The sequence below is a fragment of the Carettochelys insculpta genome, chromosome 31 (genome assembly GCF_033958435.1).
Source record: "Carettochelys insculpta isolate YL-2023 chromosome 31, ASM3395843v1, whole genome shotgun sequence".
NCBI classification, from domain to species: domain Eukaryota; kingdom Metazoa; phylum Chordata; order Testudines; family Carettochelyidae; genus Carettochelys; species Carettochelys insculpta.
In genome coordinates this window covers 110,935-128,733 of record NC_134167.1, presented here as the reverse complement: position 1 = coordinate 128,733, position 17,799 = coordinate 110,935, and the positions used below count along the sequence as shown (strand labels likewise).

The 17,799-nt window shown below is 46.5% G+C and overlaps 1 long non-coding RNA gene across 1 annotated transcript in view; it reads left to right on the top strand.

Moving 5' to 3' along the window:
• Window positions 1-17,799, top strand: part of LOC142004346 (uncharacterized) — a 39,465-nt gene that overhangs the window by 21,351 nt on the left and 315 nt on the right. Inside the window, exon 2 of the long non-coding RNA XR_012642982.1 lies at window positions 16,921-17,079. This is a non-coding gene — a long non-coding RNA (uncharacterized LOC142004346). The remainder of the gene's footprint in view (window positions 1-16,920; window positions 17,080-17,799) is intronic.

Genomic DNA, 17,799 nt, shown 5'->3' with positions numbered 1-17,799 from the left:
CCCCCACTGCCTGAGGAGAAGCAGGACTCAGCAGGTTGGAAGGGCATGGCCTAGTGGTGTGGAGCAAGCTGCTGCTGGCACTGGCCATGAGGTAATGTGGGGAGAGGGGCAAAGGGATGTGATCCCCTGCTGCTGCTGCCGCTGTCAACACCCTGCCATGGGATAATCCCCAGCCCGTTTGGTCAGGGAGGGTATAAGGGTGCAGAATGGGAGGGGACAGGGCCTGCGATGGTGGGAGTTGCCCCAGGGAAGCGGGGGTTGACCAAGGTCCTGCACTGCTTCAGGACAGCCCTGCCTGAATGCAGTTGGGTTAGAGCCATAGTGGCCTAGAGAGAAACTTATCTGAAATTTGATGTTAGTGTGTGTGAATTTACAATTATTATACCGTAGAGGCCCATAATAGGGTCTAACATTCCCCAGCTCCTGGAACCACGCGTTTGTTTGCCGGCAGCAATGACTCTGCCCCGCATGCCTCTGAGGCCCATAAATTGAGGTATCGTTTCTTATAAACCTCTTCCCAGGGAGACCTAAAAATCTCATTCTGCAGAAGTGGTTGGTGGCCAGGACTTTGCCTGAAGGTAGATAGACCCAGCGTCACTGGAGTTACAGTCCCAATGATTTCAGTGAGCACCACAAGGGCTTGGCACCAGTGTTCTCTGTAAACTGTGCCCTAGGGTGGCCACCCAGGAAACATTCAAATGCCATCGAGGTGATTAGCAGAGCACCCACAGCCAGCACCATTTGTTTCTATTATTGGTGCCTGTCTGCAAATAACAAAATTTATTTCACATTTGGACGGAAAAAATTGGAGTGAACATTGGTTGTATGCGTTGTCTTCTGTACATGAACGTTTGCTATTCTGCACACTGTTTCGGGCCTTGCTCTTGTGTTGTTATATCAGTGCAAACAAGCTATGCTATAATACAGCAGTAAGGCAGCATATTTTGAATTAACTAAAAGTCAAGAAATGTATAAGCTCAGGTTATATCTCCCATGTTGAGTTGATTGCCTGTCTTCTCTGTTTTATAGCATCCAGTTTACAATACACACAGTAATATATTAAGCTATACCATTTAGACAGAAAACAATAAACAGGAATATGAAGTATGATGGCATATGTGCAGCAACAGCACCAAATTCCGTGAAGTATCGTTACTTTTGTAACCCCATGCAGAGCCGGCGACGCTTCCCACAGAATCATTGAAACAGACCATGCCTGGGGCCAGAGTCTAAGTCTGACTGATTTAAGATAGAGATAAGTGGTTGCACACACCTCACTGGCCACTTGCAAGGGGCAAAGTAAGTATAGCAGAATCTTCTGACTCCATACTTCCAAGTAGTGAAGAACCAATCTCTCAGACTGCCTTCGCTGGCACTCAGCTGATTTACTGCAGCTGAGATTATGGATCAGACTCATTCTTATTTCAGCCCAGTTGCTGATGTCACTTATTCGTATCCAGGTCATGAGGTACCTTAACTTCTGATGCCTGTTTTAGCCCACAGCACGATGGTGGCAGCTCAGCCACCTCAGACGGAAAGACTTTGAGAGCTCATGGATTGCCACAGTCAAGAAGAAACGTGTGAGGAGTGAAGCTTAAAAGCAGCACATGTTCACCTGCAGTTGTCATTACCTGTAGCACTTGCAAATGGGACTGCTCATCCAATGCTGGTGTTTGGTCCCATCTTGGGACTCACAACCCACACCTCAGTAGTGTAGGTCGGCTATCGAATTTGATGGAGAGTCCATCATCCTTTTACCATTGTCTATTTATTCCGCGTTAATTCAGGATGTAGAGATTCCAACCATGATCAGGCCCTGCTGCACTAGGTCCTGGACAGACACATAGTAGGAGACAGTGTCTGTCCTGAACATCTTAGGCTGGGTCTACACTAGACCTTAAAGTTGATCATAGATACACAATTCCAGCTATGGCAGTCGAGTAGCTGGCACCAATGTATCCGCCATCGATGTATCTGGCTGTCCTCACTGTGGGACCTTACTTACTCTTTGCAAGACTGAGGAGTACCGGTGACTCCTCAGAGTTTAATTTTGCACATCCTCACTAGGTGCACAAAGTAGAGCCCCAGAAGATTGAGCCTGACTGGCTCAGTCTACCGGGTAGCATAGACGTACCCTTATAATCTATATAGACTCTGGTAACATGGTGGCCACCGTCAGTGTTCCCTGTAAGCTGAGCACGTGGACAGCCACCCAGGAGAGATTCAGGTGCTGCCCAGCTCATTAGCAGAGCACCCACAGCCACCCACCGTGGGTCGTGTGTGTTACTATGGGTGGTGCACATCAGCACATTTCTTAGTGCCCACAAAATTTATTTCACGTGTGGATGGAAAAAGTTAGGGGGAACGTTGGACACCCTCCAAACATGCCTTTGTGGCCAAGGGTGCCACTAGAGTATTCCCGTTACTGTTTTCCCTCTGCTTCAGGGCCCCTGAAACAAACCCAGCAGTCTTTCTCCTTCCATCACAGCATGTCTTGAGTTTCTTTATTTGCAAGGTTCCAAAACACAAACCAAGTAGGATTTCCCCGATTACTCAGCATCCCAACAGAACTGTCCCAGGACATGGTTTTTACCTCAGAGCCTGGAGCAGCAGAGATCTGTTCCTTCATTCTCCTCTCTTATCAGCTTGTAGGCACCCTGTCCAAGCTGAGTGTCTCCTCACCCCCAGAACAGATTTGTTAGATCTGCTTGAGGTTCCCTCCCAGTACCAAGCTGGTTTGGTTATCATCTGTGTGCCAGAGTTCAGGTATCTTGCAGGCAGGTCATTCACTCCTTTACAATTATGTAGCGAAAAGAAATTTTGTTCACCCCATTCCACAGATGTGAATGGAAGCAAAGAAGAAAGAAATCACTGGGAGTTAGGTGACTGACTAAATGCCTTTTGAGAATCTTGGCCTCATCCATGGTCTGCCTGTGGCTAACTAGGAAGGATGATTGTGTTCACCGCAAGACCATTGGAGAACCCAGGCTAGTGCGTCTTTGGGAATCCTTGGAAGCCCGCTTTATGGGAAGCTTTTTCAAAACTCAGAAAGAGCAATCAAAATCCCAAATCTCATTCAAAGCCAAGGGGGGTTGGGCTCTTAACTCTCCTTTGTGCTGCTGCAATATTAGTTTTAAGTCTCGTGACCCAAATATCACTATTTTACTTTTCTTGCTGCATGTAATGCAAAGCTACACTGACTGGTCCCATACATATTTTATGAACTGAGCCTAAATGTCCTCTCATTACGTATTCCTGGGATGGCAGAGAGACTGATCATTAGCAAATTCATTTGGCATTTCAGTGGATGTCAAATGCAGTTCTGTCGGTATTTCATTGTATTTTGACATTAATTGATGGACACTTAAACTCTTCATAACTCTGTGGTTCTTCGAAACAGGAGAAATTAGAAAGATGAATTTCCAGGAGATGAACCCATTGAGGAGATATCTGACTGCAAATTCATTATCATCAGAGGAGCTGATAGCCATGACACTCGCGCAAGTAGAATGATAGCTGAGAGCAGTTGTACGTGACAGAAGAGTAGGAAGATGCTGGCTCTCTCAGAAGGGCCACCGCAAACTTAAGTCTCAGGTCTGCAGTGAGGAGTTCAGACACGAATTGTGTCTGGTGGAGTGCTTACTCTGTCTCTAGCCTAAGTGTGATACAATTGTTTTAGCTCTTAGGTCGCAGTAGATCCATACTGTAAAGATGTCTGGAATTCAAGTTCAGTTTAACTAAGTATCCAAGTCTAGATGCTTTTCAAAAACCAGTTTGGACTAATCTAGACACCTACATCCGTAACTGTAGCAGAACACCACTCCAGACCAGAGTTTCCCATCTGATTTTTCATTGCTTCTTGCTTTGAGCCAGATTAAAGAAACTTAACATCTGACTTTTGGCATGGTGTTCTGTGTCTTCCCTCTCAAGATGAAATTGCAAACTGAATACGTGTGCGGAATAATAGTGCCTTGTGCAGATACAAAATAAGTGTTTGCATCTGTAGAAATGAGCCACAGATACCTGCAGATATAAAGTGGCATCCCCACTCCTAATTACTTTAGAAAGAAATGAAAGTGCTTGATACTTTATAGGGCTGGGCCCTAACGTGAAGCTTTGGATACAACCGTGGATCTTTGCTTTATACTCCATCAGTTGTATATGAATTCCTGTGGTGCTGAGCTTGCTCAGTACCTCGTACAATCAGGCTTTCTGTTTTTGCAGGTTTCATCTTGTGCGCATACTGTGGTATAAATTAGGAATAATTTCCCTGAAGTCAGTAGATTTACATACTTGTCAAACAGGTGTGAATGAGATTAAGAGCCTGGCTCAGTTGGCTCTTTCCATGAGGCATAAGGTTCAGAATAACCAAGGAAGGGATTGAAGCTGTAGAATTCGGCTCTAGATCTGGACTTGCGAGGTTTTAGAATCCGGGCGTTTGAATTGGAGTGTTCTGTAAGGCTTTGTCTCTTCTTGCAATTGATTGACAAAATTTTGTCATTCATGGGTGCTTAAAATACTCAGAAGTTTTGCTCCAGCAAGTGCATGAGGGCACTGCTTTGTGGGTGGGAGCACTTTTTTTCTGAAAAGGGGGTGGGGGTGGGGGGGGAAGTATTTTGTCTACAAGAGTTCCAACTAACAACATTCATACATGCAACTTGTAGCAATAGCTACTAACATACATAGCTTAAGTGACCTTACAATCCAATCACTGGCTCTAAGGCTTGGTTTACACTATGGAGTTCAGTCAATTGCAGATATGCAACTCTAGGTACAGCAATTATGTAGATAGAATTGACTTACCTGGCCATCCGTACAGAAGGAGCTCAATGGGACAATGTCTCCCATTGCCCTCCCATACTCCTCGCAGTAGCAAGGAGTACATGGGTTGACTGCCAGCCCTAGACAGTTCAATTTTGCACCTCTCTACTAGGCATGCAAAATCAAACTCTGGAAGACAGACCCTACCTGAGTCGATCTTCCTGGAAGGGTAGACATACCTTAGAGCAGAGACTTTCAAAAGAAAAAGATGGTGGATATCACTTTCTCGAACAGCCATAATTCCCCCGACACTTTTCTTTTATGCTTTTGCCGTCTGTTTCAGATGAATTGTTATAATAGACATCTTCATTGTTTCAGAAGCACATTCATTGTAACTTCTAAGGATAACAGACTTGTTTCCATAAAAACCTTCTGCCTAATTAGTTTCAGCCATTTCAGTAACTGCGGATGGCCTGGCACTACTTATAGCTGTTAATGCAAGATTATAAGATGGCACTAATGAAATGAAGAAATCTTAGCACTGTACTCGCTGCATGTTTCTGACTTCCCATCACATAACTGCACAAGCTGCTTTCATCTTTCTTCTCCAGCACCAAACATGAGTATGTCACAGAGTCAGATTCCAACATGTCACTGTAATTTTTCTAGCCCAATTGGTTTTGCAGAATTTTATATTTGATGTTTGACCAGTTTTTCAAGCTTGTTTATTTAGTTCCCTGTTTCATCTCATAATTACTTAGCTGCTGACTTGCTTTCCCATCAGGTTGACCCAAGCTCACGACGCAAAAAATATATTTTTGTCAATTAACTCCACAGAAAGGCATCTGCATGTAGCCAGCTTCTGGAAGAACAGGGATCTGATACAGATGAGAGATTCTAGGTCAAAGGAGGAGTCTAAGCATCTGTGCTATAATACTCATTACTACTTTCTGGAGGAAGATAGAAATTAAAATTCCCATTGTGGCTACAGTTTTCAAGCTAAGACCGCAGACGATTGGGTTCTATACTCATCTCTGTCACTCACCATCTCTTTGAACTTGCAGAAGGCATTTAGGCCTAGATCCTCAAAGGTATTTAGGCAACTAAACCCATATGGGAAAGAAAAGAAACTCAGCTCCATTTTCAGAATCTGGGTCTTAATGTCTCTGGAGCAGCAGAGATGCCCAGTAACGTGCAGTTTGTCTCCCAAGGGGGAAAAACCAAGCAGTCCTGTAGCACCTCAAAGCCTGACAATTTTATTTATTAGGTAGTGAGCTTTCATGAGTCAGACCCACTCCATCTTATCCAGGAAAGCTCATTACCAAACAAATAAAATAGTTAGTCTTCAAGGTGCTCCAGGATTGCTTGTTTTTTGCTCTTTTTGTGAAGCTAACAGATATTTTTGAGCGTAAGCTTTCGTCAGCAAAGACCCACTTCCCACTTTGGGGTCTTTGCCCACAAAAGCTTACGCTCAAAAATATGTTAGTCTACAACGTGCCCCATGACTTCTCATTGTTTTTGCAGATACAGATTAACACGGCTACCCCTGTGATACTTGTGACGCTGGAGACTAACACAGCTACCCCACTGAGAATGTCTCCCAGGCTACGTCTATACGTGAAGCCTACATCGAAATAGCTTATTTCGATGTAGCAACATCCTCCAGGGCTGGCAACGTCAATGTTCAACTTTGACGTTGCGCAGCACCACATCGAAATAGGCGCTGCGAGGGAACGTCTACACGCCGAAGTAGCACACATTGAAATAGGGATGCCAGGCACAGCTGCAGACAGGGTCACAGGGCGGACTAGCGCTTTTGGGGCAACAGCTAGCCGTTCCCTTAAAGGGCCCCTCCCAGACACACTCAGCCTGCACAGCACGCGGTCTGAGGAGCCATAGGCACGCAGACCCCGGGTGACGCAGGCATGGACCCCCAGCAGCAGCAGCCAGAGGTCCACCCAGCCCTCCCGGCAGGAGCAGGGCTCGCCCTGATCCATGCCATGCGGGAGGCAGCTGAGCACCTCCTTGCTACACCGGAGGAGGAGCTGCCCCCAGGGCAGCAGGGCTCAACCCCGAACCCTGCAGCATCCCGCCCCGCCCCCCGCCTCACACGCCGGCTGGAGAGAGCGTCTCTCAACCCCTCAGCTGATGGCTGCCATGGAGGACCCCGCAATTTTGACGTTGCGGGACACGCAACGACTACACGGTCCCTACTTCGACGTTGAACGTTGAAGTAGGGCGCTATTCCTATCTCCTGATGAGGATAGCTGCTTCGACGTCTCGCCGCCTAACGTCGATGTTAACATCGAAATAACGCCCAACGCGTGTAGCCGTGACGGGCGGTATTTCGAAGTTAGTGCCGCTACTTCGAAGTAGCGTGCACGTGTAGACACGGCTCCAAGGAGCAGCGGTGGCAGCCAGTGGCCAGCTGAGGCTACTGCACAAAGATGTCCCATGGGGCAGCAAGAAGTCTTGTGACATCTTATAGACTAACAGATATTTTGGAGCAAAAGATTTCGTGGACAAAGAGTCACTTTGTCAGATGCAAAGCGGGTCTTTGCCCACGAAAGCTTATGCTCCATAATATCTGTTAGACTATAAGGTGCTGCAGGACTTCTTGTTGTTCTTGAAGCTACAAACTAATGGGGGGAGGGTTCAGAGGTGTATTTAAAGAGGGGGGTCCCAGTAAAAGGGAGGGCCAGAGCTGACAAGGTCTGTTCAATCAGGGTAGAAATGGCCCATTATCAGTAGTATACATCAATAGAGAAGGAAACAAGTCAGATCAGATGGGGGATGTGGCCCATTGTCAGAGTCTAATGTGGCGATGTGAACACCCAGGGCAGAGAAGCTGCTTTAGTAAGGGGCCAGCAACCCCCAGTCTCTGTTTAATCCTTGGTTGGTGGAGTCAGATTTGCCAATGAATTGCAGCTCAGAGATTTCTCTCTCCATTTTATTTTTGAAATGTTTTTGTTTTAGGACTACTACTTTTAAATCAGTTACTGAGTGTCCAGGGAGATTGAAGTGTTCTCCTATAGGTTTTTGTGTATTATCGTTTCTGATATCTGATTTATGTCCATTTATTCTCTATGTAAAATCAGTAACAGATTTAATAGTAGCAGTTCTACAACAACAAAAATTGCTCCATCACTCAAGCACTCAGAGCAGCCAGAAAAACAGTATAGCAGACAACCAGGCGCTGTGCCAACAACTACTGGCTCGAGCTATGCAGCAGCATCCAGACCAGTGGTAATCTCTGGTAATCTCAGGTAAATGTACGAGGGCATCAAGAAGGCATTAGGACCCACCCAGAACAAGACGGCACCTCTGAAATCCAAATCTGGTGAAGTCATCACTGACAAAGCCGAACAGATGGAGCGCTGGGTCGAGCACTACTCTGAGCTGTACCCACGCGAGAACCTTGTGTTTGATGCAGCCCTCAATGCCATCGAGCTCCTACCAGTAGTGGATGAACTGGATCAGGAACCAGCTGTGGACGAAGTGAAGAAAGCTATCGACAGCATTGCAGTAGGAAAGGCCCCAGGCCAGGACAGTGCACCACGAGAGGTAATCAAGTGTGCCATGGACACCCTCCTGGAACCCCTGCACGAGCTACTGTGCTGGAGAAAGGGAGAGGTTCCACAGGATATGTGTGACTCTAACATTGTAACCTTGTATAAGAACAAAGGAGACAGAGGCTACTGTAACAATTACTGTGGAATCTCCCTCCTAAGCATCACTGGTAAACTGTTCGCTCGTGTCATCCTCGGCAGACTCCAGAAGATTGCTGAGAGGGTGTATCCCGAATCACAGTGTGGATTCCGCGCAGAGAGCTCTACCGTTGACATGGTCTTCTCTCTGACGCAGCTGCAGGAGAAATGCAGGGAGCAGAGGAAGCCACTCTATATTGCCTTCATCGACCTGACCAATGCCTTTGACTTGGTCAGGAGGGATGGACTGTTCAAACTGCTCCACAAGATAGGCCGTCCGGCACGGTTGCTCAAGATGATACAGGTTTTCCACGAAGACATGAGAGGAACCTTCCAATATGACGGCACATTATCGGATGTTTTCAGCATCAGGAGCGGCGTCAAACAAGGATGTGTCCTTGCTCCTGAAGCACGCCTTTGGCTCTTCAACAGAGGGCATCTTTTGACACACAAGATCTGATGGGAAACTGTTTAATCTTGCAAGGCTGAAAGCTAAATCTAAGGTGCGGGAAGTCCTCATCAGAGAGATGTTGTTCGCAGATGACGCTGCTGTCGTGTCACACACAGAAGACCAGCTTCAGAAACTGCTGGATCAATTCTCCAAAGCATGCAAGGACTTTGGGCTTTCCATCAGCCTAAAGAAGACAAACGTACTTGATCAGGACATTGCTGAACCTCCAGCGATCAGCATTGACAACTATTCGGTAGACGTCGTCCACGAGTTCGTTTATCTCGGGTCCACCATCACTGACACCCTGTCATTGGAGACTGAGCTAAATAGGAGGATCGGAAAAGCAGCCACACCTCTGTCAAGACTCAGAGAGAGAGAGTGGAATAACATCAAGTTGTACACCCACACCAAGTCTACAGAGCCTGCATCCTCAGCAACCTCCTTTATGGCAGCGAGTCTTGGACCCTGTACGCCTGCCAGGAAAAGAGGCTGAACGTCTTCCACAGGTGCATCCTTGGAATATCGTGGAAGGACAGTGTCCAACACCGCTGTCCTTGAGCAAGCTGGAATCCCAACCGTGCACACCCTCCTCAGGAAGTGGCGGTTCCGCTGGCTTGGCCACGTCCACAGAATGAATGATGGAAGGATCCCAAAAGACATCCTGTACGGCGAGCTAGCCTCTGGCAAAAGACCTCCCGGACGCCCCCAGTTGCGCTACAAAGATGTTTGCAAGAGGGACCTCAGGGAGGTAGACATCGAGCCGGACAGCTTGGAGGAGCTGGCAGACAATCGCAGCAGATGGAGGCAGGAACTACACAAGGGCCTTCAGAAGGGTGAGATGAGGATCAGACAGCTACCAGAGGAGAAGTGAGCCCTCAGAAAGCACAGTAAGGACCTGCCAGACACCCATTACACATGCAACAAGGACTGTTAGTCTCGTGTGGGCCTTCACAGTCACAGTCGACGCTGCAAATGATAATCCCAAATGGAACTACGAAGGGCGCGATTCATAGTCTACCTAGACTGAAGGATGCCTACTACTACTACTATGCTCCATCACTAACACCTGGTAGCGACCTTAAGTAATGCTCAGATCATATTTCCCCAGAAGCAGCAGTGACCAGTTGCTGTAATACACAGTTTCCCCCTTCTTGCAGCAGAAAACCCCATTACCCACTTGGGAAAGGGAAAGAGGGTTTTTTCATGGAGAAGCAATGACATCTAGTGGTTAGTCCAGGTAATGCACCAAGTGTGTCCCATTTGGAGCAGCAATGCTATCCACTTGCCGTTTGGGGTGTTACCAGTCTGTTACTGTTTGATTAGGGGGGCTGAGGAGATGCAGGCAAAAGTTTGGGGAGTTGCAGTTCCCATTACCTGGACCCACTTCTCACATGGGATATGTTCTCTGTTCCTTCTCAGTTAAAGGCTAAGCTCATCTCCTCTCCCTTATGGCTTGGGTTTAAAATGAAATAGTAAATAGGTTTTACTTCAAGTCCATGTAAATAATCTAAATTTCTGCAAATTCCCACATGAAGTCCACAGTCCTCTTACATATTGCACCAGAAATCAAAATGTGAAGCTGCAAGCAATGCTTATTTGAAATTCAAACATTAAGAATAATTACATTAAAACAAAACATAACAAATGTCATAAATTAATTGCAATTTTTTATTAAAAATGTGCTACGATAGGATTACAAAATAACATAAGTACCCCCTACTCTTAAAACCACCTTAAAGCAATTTGAATATTGGCCAAATCAAAATAAAAATGTGCAGAAATATGTCAAAACTGGTATTGCATGTCAGACATTCCAGCCCAACAAACTTCAATTAAAAATGTCACTTGAATTTAAAACAAACAAACAAACAAACAAACAAAACCAAACCAATACAGTCAACCCTGAACAAACCTACATATAAGTGAAATTAAATTTCTACCATTGTTGAAACAAAATACGTAATGTTCTAACTTCTTCCTTCACTCTGGAGGAAAAGTGTTTTGTAGCCCCAGTAACCCTGCAGGCATGACAGCATTTCTTTCAGTAACTGAGGTTTTCACCAAATACCAATTTCCCTTAGAATTGTCTTACCCAATTTTTAGTTTTATCTTTGCAATAATATCTGACGTATGAAGGTACGTCTTGTCAATGAAGCACCACATCCCTTTTTTCCTAAACCAGTGAATCACTATTTTTCTGCTAGAATTCCACATGGTTTTATGCATTTAGGGCCATAATGTGACTCAACAATACGAGCTCGCTCTCCCATGTCGCCTGCTGCAGATCAGAGTGAATTGACCGAGGGCTTGACTACACTAGCGCCCTCCTTCAAAGGGTGCTTGCTAGCCAGCCTGATCGGAGGAGGATAATGAGCCACTGTGATGCATATGCAGTGCCTCATTAACATAATGGCCACTGCAGGGACCGGAGTTGCTAACTTGGAAGTGCCAACAGGCAGCATAGCTGCAGGTGCTTCAAAGTATCGCCGAACTTTGAAGTTCCCTTACTCCCAAAAAGTTACCATACCCCCAGGCTGCTCCTGCATGCCCCCTTGCCCCTGGCTAGACACCCCACCCTCTGGCCTACTGTTGCACTTTCCCTGCCTTCTAGACCTCCCACCCTCAGTCCTCTCCTGCACCCTCCCTCCTGGCCAGACCTCCACTCCCAGCCCACCTCAGCACTCTACCTTCCACCCTCACTTCCATCCCTATCCCACTGCCTAGCAGCCCCCTTTTGCACCCCTCATTTTTTGCCTTAGCACAAAAGCTGGAGCGGCTCACAAAATCTACTGAACCTGAGACCCCAAAAGAATTAATATGGCTTGTGAGAAGCCCTGAAGCTTGACCATTCCTGCCTCCTCTCTTCCCCTCCCCTGCTGCGTTGGCGTAGACCACTGGGGCGTGAGATATCTCAGTTGGGGGATGCATCAGTGAGGTTTGGGGGTTGTTTGCTTTTGGGGCTTGCCTCTCACTTGTGTGGCCCACAGATGCTTTTTAGGTAGATCAGTGGCCCCCAAACCAAAAAAGGTTCCCTACCCCTGCCATAAATAAAGAAGTTAAAAACTTTTTTAGGCATAAATTAATTTTATTTTATTTAAAAAAAGATTTGGTAAACTAACGTGATGAAAGTTAAAGCACTTTAATTATTTTGATTTTTATGATTGTTTCTGTTCTTACCGGTTATATACATCCCTCCCTTCCGCCCTTATGTTACTCTGTCAGTAGCCTAATATGAATAATTCAGTCTGTAAGGTACTTTGAGAGAAATGAAGGTGTTTTGTCATCATGGGTGGTTGGTTTGTGGTCCATGGAAAGGTTTAAATTGAGCAGAGTGGGCCATGGGCCAAAATGTTTGAGAATCACTGCAGTAGAAGGATAGCATAACCTTGGTGTTCTTTTTGGGCTATAGCTTGTGGGTGGGGAAGAGATGTACTGCTGGTCTTTCTCCCTCACCCCATTTCCCTGTCTGCTTCTCCTGAAAAGTTGCTTTTGTGCAGTGAATGGGTGGCATAGGAGCAGTTTCTAGGAAAAAAGTTCTGATTTGACCCAATGCTTTGGTTAGTGGATGATGTGGAACTGGTTGTCAAAAGAACCACTGCAATGAATTGTCCTGTGGGGAAAAAAACGTAACAGCCTTTGGGTGAAGCTGTCAGGGTTTTGTGAGGTCACAGCCCTACATGTACCTGTGACAATCAGACCGAGGCCATACCGTGATGACTCTGGTTCTAGGCTGAGGACTGGAGAATGCAGCAGTGAGCACTGTCAGTGCCCCGTGTGGCGAAAAACTGCTGTGCCAGTTTGCATGTGCTGGCCAAACTGATGGCTTATGAGCTGTCACTAAGTGATATTTGCTGACAGATCTGGCAGCCAATGGGCCGACGTTGCTTGGTGGTGGAGATTGAAACATGTGCCATGCTATGAAACATCTCAGGGCCCCTTACCTTTTCGAATCACTTAACAGAAAGTAGGATTTCACTAGGCTTCAGTGCTAGGATCCTGGGCCCTTCTGCAGCAAATCAGCTGCAGGACATTGATGCTGCTGAAAGTTTGATTATGAACTCCTCGGTTATCAGCGGGTGCAGGGGAGCAGCTGGTAAGGTACAGATGGCATATTTAAAGGATGTTTCTGGGCCATGTGTTCAAGGGCTCATTATCAGGGAGGTCTGTAAGAAGTGGGGTTCCTGGAGGGTTTAAACTATTGTTGTGAAGTGTGGGTGTGAGGACCTGAGTTCGGCTGTAGAGGCATTGGATTTAAACCTAAAGATGAGGTGAGGATGGGCAACAATTCATGAGGTTTACGGTTGGGATTAAGGGAAAGATTAGCAATTGTTGGTTCAGATTTAGGGTTGGGGTGCAAGGTGGGATTTAAAACTTGGGGGTTACATTTTAGGGGGAAGGATTAGCCAACAGCATAAAAGTACAGATGGCAGTGGGGTGCCACCCGATAGTCATTTAGAAGTAGGGGCATTTTAGTGTCAATGCAAGGATATGCTAAAGAAACAGATCTGAAAGATGGTTAAGGAAAACTTGGGTTGACAGTATTTTTCCTTTTTTTGGCAAGAAACTCATTTTCAATAGTTGGAGTTGCAGGATACTCACTCCATGGTCGTGGTCCTCACTTTCCCATTGGTTTTTGGATCTTGGAGTTATAGTGGATAGTTCTCTGAAGACATCCACGCAGTGTGCAGCTGCAGTTAGTAAGGCAAATAGGATGTTAGGAATTATTAAAAAAGGGATCGATAATAAGACAAAAGATATCATACTTCCCCTATATAAAACTATGGTACGCCCACATCTCGAGTACTGCGTGCAGATGTGGTCTCCTCACCTCAAAAAAGATATATTGGCATTAGAAAAGGTTCAGAAAAGGGCGACTAAGATGATTAGGGGCTTGGAAAGGGTCCCATATGGGGAGAGGCTAGAGAGACTGGGACTTTTCAGTTTGGAAAAGAGGCGATTGAGGGGCGATATGATAGAGGTATATAAAATCATGAATGGTGTGGAGAAAGTGAATATAGAAAAATTATTTACCTTTTCCCATAATACAAGAACTAGGGGACACCAAATGAAATTGATGGGTAGTAGGTTCAAAACTAATAAAAGGAAATTTTTCTTCACACAGCGCACAGTCGACCTGTGGAACTCCTTGCCCGAGGAGGCTGTGAAGGCCAGGACTCTATTAGGGTTTAAAAAAGAGCTTGATAAATTTTTGCAGGTCAGGTCCATAAATGGCTATTAGCCAGGGATAAAGTATGGTGCCCTAGCCTTCATAACAAGGGCAGGAGATAAATCACTTGTCTTCTGTTCTCCTTCTCTGGGGCACCTGGCATTGGCCACCGTTGGCAGATGGCATGCTGGGCTTGATGGACCTTTGGTCTGACCCAGTATGGCCATTCTTATGTTCTTATGTTCTTATGTTTTGAATGTTCTCCGCCTGTTTTTTAACTGCTTCTGTCTGCTGTACAATGCTGTATTTTGCTGGGTGTAAATCAGTTAAGGTGGTGGGGAATGATTGGTTAGGTAATTCTGTTTCAGTATGCTAGCATTGGTTAGTAGAATACTTGGTTTAGCTATATTAAAACAAAAGAGCAGTCCAGCAGCACTTCAAAGACTAACAAAATAATTTACTAGGTGATGAGCTTTCGTGGGACAGACCCACTTCTTCAAGGATCAGAGGGTGTTCAAGAAGTGGGTCTCTCCCACGAAAGCTCATCACCTAGCAAATTATTTTGTTAGTCTTTAAAGTGCTACTGGACTGCTTTTTCGTTTTGACAGTATATACACTAGCTTGGCTTTCCCTCTTTTAGTGGTTAAGGTATAGTTAAGCGGGTCTCAAGTTTCACTATATCAGATGGGGTCCAAAAAGAAGACCCACAGGAAAGAAAGAAAGACCTGGAATAAGAACGCACCGCCAAGATGCAGCCTGAAATCAGAGCTGCCAAGCCTCCTCTGCGTGACCATGCTGTGCAGCAACTGGAATTTAGACGAGATTGAACTTGTCTGGCCAATAGGAGTATTTTGCCTGCCACGATCATTTGGCTTTCCCAGCCCTGGTCTGCTCCTACACCCCACTCTTGCCCAGCTCTCCCACTCCAGGTTTGCTGCTGCACTCTCCCTTCTCCTGCCCACTTCCTCCAGCCAGACACCCCAACCCCAGCTCACTCCTGCACCCTCTGATCCTCCAGCTCTTTAGGTACCTTCCAGTTGCAGTGTTCTATCGCGTGTGTGCACCCACACACACACGTAGTATATGTGCTTATATATACACATGCACATTTTATATACACATGTATGTACCATATACGTGAAAAATAATGGTTCTGTATGGTGGTTAGCTGTAGATTTTCATAGGGCAGCTCCTTTTGACTTCTAGATACTTGAGCACAATCCAGAAGTGACATATTTGTACTTTTACTCAAGTAGTTTTCCAGATGGACACTCTTTTACTAAATTACTTGTTTTTCACAGGAGCAGTACTTTTACTCCAGTAACTTTTTGGGTATCTTTCCTGCTACTGCTCATTATAAGAATCAAAGACTCAGTGATAGTGATTGCAAAATGCTAAGGGAGATGAGAGAGAGACTGGTTAAGTGGTCAGTAAATAGCCCTACTGCTATATTCTTCTTTGCAGAGCATGGAATTGCTATTCGTAAAGATTCTTTGTTACAGTTTGGTTCATTTATGATTTTTGCCTCATTTGATTTTATGCTTTCTTTTACACATAGGGCCACTCCCCCACCAGCATGCCCTGTTCTGTCTTTCTAACATATATTGTACCCTGGTAATATTGTTGTCACCAAGAGTGTGGGAATCACTGAACCCTGCACCCCCGTCACGAGACCAGATTTTTATATTGGGTTTGGAAGCCATTTTAATGTCCATTGTGACTATTGGCCCCGAATATTGTGCTAGGGAGGCCGTGTGATGCGTCTAAGGAAAGCGAATGATGCCCTGAATTTGCTTATATGTCTGTATCATGCTTATATGTGAAGTTATAGATTTTAGCTCTTCATCTGTATTGGAAATGTTTCAGTGCTGAGGTTCACAATGGGAGGTGGGTCTCCACCCCAGGCAGGACAATAGACTGAGTAGGCAGCCATATCTCCCTGTCCCAAATACAGGACAAGAAGATATGGTGGGGCGGGCTGGGGAGGAGGGGAGCTGGGAAGGAGGTGGCGGCTGCTGGCGCTCCCCCAGAGCCTCAGGGAAGCAGCAACTGCTGGCCCTCCCTGGGAGCCCAGGGAAGCAGCAGCTGCTGGCCCTCCCCCAGAGCCCTGGGGAAATGGACAGGACGTGGCAGCCAACCATGCTCCCCAGCTTCCCTGCGGCTCAGGGAAGCAACTGCTGCCAGCATCTGTGTCTGCACAGCTGCTGGCAGAATAGGTCAGCCAGGGGGAGGTCCCAAATATGGGACAATTAGTGCCTTTCAGAAAATAAGTAGGGATGCCATTTTGGCATCTCAAATACAGGACCGTCACCCCAAGACTGAGCGAAGGTCCAGATGGCCAATATCCATTTTGTGAGTGTGGGATTTTCCTTCTGCGACTGCAAAGAATGGGCGCTCAGCACAGTGACCCACTGGGTCAGATGGTGGGCCTAGGCCTATGGCAGAAGAATGGTATTTTCCGTCCACATAGGAAAAACTATAATATGGGCCCTGACAGGTCCTTTTTTGTTCTTGAGTTCTCATAAATTAAGCCTGTCTGGACTAAGGGCCCATCCCTCAAAGGGATTATGTGGACTTAGCAGGGTCCATCTTGGATCTTTTGTGTGGTAGTCTCCGAGGGTCCATGTCTCAGCATGTGGACCCCTGTGGGCTGGATCTACAGTGCTCCCATGGCTGAATCTATGTACCCTGAAATGAATTTTCAGAGATTCTCAAGAATCAGCAAATAACACCAGTGGCCTGCATTAGTAATTATGACTGAAGTATGTAAAGTATTGCTGTAACAATTCTTCTCTCTAACTCTGTTCTTTCTTTTGCCTGGTGACTTGGGCAAGATCCACGTACAGTCTTCCCTCGAGTTATGCGTAGGTTGGGCTCCTACGCGCCCTCATATAACTCAAATTTCGCATAAATCAGGGGCAGCTTTTTCCCCGCTGGAACGCACGTCCTGCAGGCAGGAAAGCAGCAGGAGCACCTGAAGCTCCTTTTGAAAGGTAAGTCTAGGGGTCGGGAGGGCAGTTGGGGAGGGTAAGCCTGGCAGTGGGCTGGGGCTGTGGAAGGGGGGCAGGGAGTGCGGGGGGTGGAGTTGAACTGGGGCCGTGCATGGGGGCGTTGAGCCAGAGCTGTGCTCAGGTAGTGAGCTGGGGCCATGCCCAGGGGTAGTGAGCCAGGCCCTGGGGGTTGTGCTGGAGCCACACGTGGGGGGTTTGATCCAGGGCGGGGGTGGTGAGCCAGAACGTGGAGGGGTTGAACCGGGGCTGCGCTGGTTGAGGCAGGGCAGGGGGGAGCGAGATTTTGAGTTGCTCTTCACTCACGCTAATGTGAGTTAAGCTCGACTCGAAGTGGTGCATTTCAGGAGATTTTTCTCTGTAGTTAGGGAGGAGAAACCAAATGCAAGTGTACAGGACTGGGCTTGGCAGCAGCACTCCTGGAAAGGAGCTGGTAGCTGTGGTGGAGCACTGCCTTGGCCTAAATCAGCAACATGGTGGTGTTGCAAAAACAGCAAATGAAATTTTAGGTTGTGTCACAGAGGCAGAGCATGCAAGTTGCAGGAGGTGATGGTACCACTCTACTCAGTGTTGGCCAGGCCTGGAGTAGTGTGTCCAGTTTAGGTCACCAATCTATAGAAAGGGTATAGAAAGGATCCAGAGGTGACCCACCAGGATAATCAAATGCAAGCTGTGTCAGGAAAGTCTGAAGGTACAATGAATATT